Raw genomic sequence first — 3,817 nt, 5'->3', positions numbered from 1 at the left:
CCACCCACAACAAATGAAGCTGCAGAGCTGAGTCCCACTGGCCACCACACACTTTATTAGCATAATTAACTCCATTCAGGCGAGGTGTTCTCACTTTCATATCTGCAACTGTCTCTGGAGAGTCTGAGCAGCTCTCGCTGTGAACGCGGCCGGTTGTTGAGCACATTACACACTTAACGCTCGGTAAAAACTGCACTTTAAAATGAGGGTGTCGGTTTCACCATCAGATGTGTTCTCCAGAGTCCGAATCCATCAGATCTTTGTCTCATAAGCAAAAACATTAAATGGTCTTAAAGCTGCACTGATCACATCTTTACATTACGGTTGCTCTGATCATCACGTGAGCTGCGAAAGGTGACTTATAAAAAATATGAAGACTGATCACCAACTTTGACAATGTCAGAATAACTCTTGTCTGTGTGAGGTGCATCTAAACCGAAACAAGTTGACAATAAAAAAGCCCCATGATAGACTGCAGAGGTCATGCTTGTCCAAATATATAATAAATTAATGTGGAAACATGAAGAAAAACTAAATTTATTAGTGCTACATGTATTCAACTCCAATATTTTCATACAGTTTTATAATTCTGGGAAATACCCAGCAGCATTGTTATTCTGTATCTGTGTGCAAAATTTTACAATTTTTTTGAAGCAGTGTTCTCTCCAGTATTTATTAATAATTATTTTCTTGTCAGCAGTGACTTCGTGGAGAAAGAGGCAGAAGTCTCAGTCCACTTATGTGTGTTATGCTATGTTGTAGTTACAGTAAAACTGGCAGAGCCACAAAACTTCAATAAAGATTTTTCTTTGGACAAAAATACTGCTGTTGTATACAAGATTTTTCAAAAATTCTGCAAAGTATCTTAATGTTTTTGTGTTGCATCCTTAATAGTCTACTTTAACCAAAACTGCTCCAACCTATATACTGTGTAAACCAAAAACATCAGAAGAATCAGGAATGGCAAAAATAACAGAAGGAACTTAAACCAGGAGTGTCCAATCCAATCCTGATCCTCTAGGGCCGCAATCCTGCATGTTTTATTTGTGTCTCTGCTCCAACACACCTGATTTGAATGAATGGTGATTATCAGGCTTCTGCAGAACATGAAGCCRTAGTTCACTCACTGAATCARGTGTTGAAGCAGGGAAACAAGTAGAACCTGCAGGATAGCGGCCATTGAAGACCAGCATTGCCCACCCATGCCCTAAACCATGACACTTCATTTCAAGTCAGATTGATTTGATTTGATTTGATTTATTTATTTAACAGGAAAAAATTACTAAAAATCAAACCTGACTCAGCATAATTGCTGTTTTACAGCAGGTTCCTGTTCTGCAGCACATAAAACACTCAGAATTACAGCATCACAATCACATCATTATACACCATAGACACAAAGACAAACAAGCATAGCAAATTTCAAAAAGGCAGCATTTGCAAAATAGGACGTCTAAATATGAGCACAACAAAAATGTCCAGCAGATGGCAGACAAGATTCTTCTTAAAGGGCTGTAGTTTTGAAATGGACTTTATGTTTTGAGGAATGTCATTCCATGCTTTAGTATAAACATAGAAGAAAGACCTCTGGCCGTAACAGTTTTTAAAAGTTGGTAAGATCRTATCTGATGCATAATTACATTTTTTTWAATTCACTATTTTTATTTTATTTTTTAGAAAGATTCCAGCACTTGAAAAATACATAATCAGGTTATGGAATACATTATAACCTGTCGAAAAACAGACCCTCACATTAGAAATTTATCATTCTAAGCATTAAAAAATATTTTCTATCATAATGCTTTAAACTTTCTGCTTAATGGACCAAAACATGAGAACATTGTTAAGCTTCCTGTCATCCTGAGGGTGTGATGAACATCCAGCATGCTGCTGTTACCAGAAAGAGTCAAAAGAGCAAATGGACACCTAAAACTGGAGCTGTGAGGTTTTCACACATCTGCGCCTCAAAGACTTTAACCAGAGCAAAGTTCCCCCTATCAGCACTGAAACACATATCCTCTACATGTTTTCTCTGGAAGAACCTGCTTCCGGAATCACTCTGTTTCTACTGACCCCAGAGGCTCCTCACTGACAAACAGCAGCTCACAACAAAGACCTCATTTCAGCTAATGTGTGTCGTCTTGTAAAAATACCTATTGCTTTTTATTTTTGCCTCAACTCTCATGATTCATGCAAACTATAGTCTTGTTGACCTTTAGTCCTCTTCATTGTTATGACTTCCTCCTGACAGCTCAATTACTTCACTTCAGTGCGCGCAGAAATAAAGCTTTGACACATGCACACAAGTTAGACTGCATGATTATTGTGATTTAACTGTTTTTATCCCTAAAAAAAACTTTCAAACGAAAGAAAAAATAACATACTGAAGCGATGTGTAAAATAGATCAAATGAATGCCAAAGTAAAACAAAAACAAAAGTATTTTAATTATCAAGAGTAAATCCCTGGATAGAAAAAAATCTATTACCTTTATTTAATTAGGAATGGAACAACTAATTCCCATCATGTATCGATGCTCAGACTGAAGCTGAGGTTAACAAATTGCAACAATCACAAAAAATTATGAGGAATCAGACGCTTTTCACCTTTGACTTAATTATTACACTCAAATGATCTGTGAAAACAGGACGTAACCTTACAAAGAGACAAAAACCTATTTTGTTAAAAGTCCTTTCAAACAATTAGTCTAAATAATGTGGGTTTAATAGATGAGTTTGAATCTAAAGGTCCTGTCACATTTTTTAAACAACTTATTTGGGCTTAAGAATATTTTTTTAATTTTTAGTATTGTATACACGTCCAAAACAGGCTTCTAGTAGATTTTTTTTATTCCATCTTCTGTGTAGACATCATTAATGTTGGACCAAAGTTTCATTTTGGCATGCATTGTCTAAAACATTATAGTGTGACAGGGCCTCAACCTGTGGGTCTAACCCTAACCTTAACCCAAATTAAATTAAGTACATCTCTTGAAACCTTTGTATTAAATCCACAAGCCTAGTCTGTAAAGTTCCGTCTGAATCTTTAATTTCAGCAGTCATCAGTTTTGTAACAATAAGTAGTATTTAGTTATTGAAGTTAATATACACTATAAACATACATATTCTTTCTCGTTTCCGAAGCTGCACATTAAATAAAAGGTAACTTGATTGGCTACACAGCTGTGGTGTTTGAATGAAACTCAGAGCTGATTGGCTGATTATAGTCAGTCAATCATGTGTACCGCATACAGGTGGGACATGGGGGGCTTACCACAYATTTTGTGCTCTGAAGAGTCTATAGATGAACTCAGTTGGTCAAAAGAGGTGTCAATCAAAAAATACAACCAATGGAATCATTTGAACAACCTATAATTTCAAAGTCCCTGGTAGCGTGGGTCAGGCTATAAAGCGGAAGGAAGTAACCACAAACAGAGAATGAACTGCGGGTGGTACATTCATGGACTTTCACTTGGCAGACAGAATAACCCATGGATGAAGGAAGTTACTACAACTGAGATATCTTTATGAAAACCTCTCAGACAGCTGCAGAGATATTTTCATCTGATTTGATTAAAAAAATATATTGTATATCTGTAATCTTCCTAATGTGGATTTGTGAGATAAAAAAAATCGATTGCAGTTTGGAAGAAAAAAATGTGATGAATGGAAACAAGGTGACAGTTATTGTTTTATCATCCAGCCCTAATTTAGAATGGATAAATGAATCTCTGGATGTAAATGGAGTCAAGGGGAGAAGAAAGGAAGAAACACTGTCTAAAGTTAAAAGCTGAAGTTCTTCTGTCATCGCCTGAAAAG

The sequence above is a fragment of the Austrofundulus limnaeus genome, unplaced genomic scaffold (genome assembly GCF_001266775.1).
Source record: "Austrofundulus limnaeus strain Quisiro unplaced genomic scaffold, Austrofundulus_limnaeus-1.0 Scaffold197, whole genome shotgun sequence".
In the NCBI taxonomy this organism is placed as follows: Eukaryota; Metazoa; Chordata; class Actinopteri; order Cyprinodontiformes; family Rivulidae; genus Austrofundulus; species Austrofundulus limnaeus.
This window is presented reverse-complemented; position numbering follows the sequence as displayed.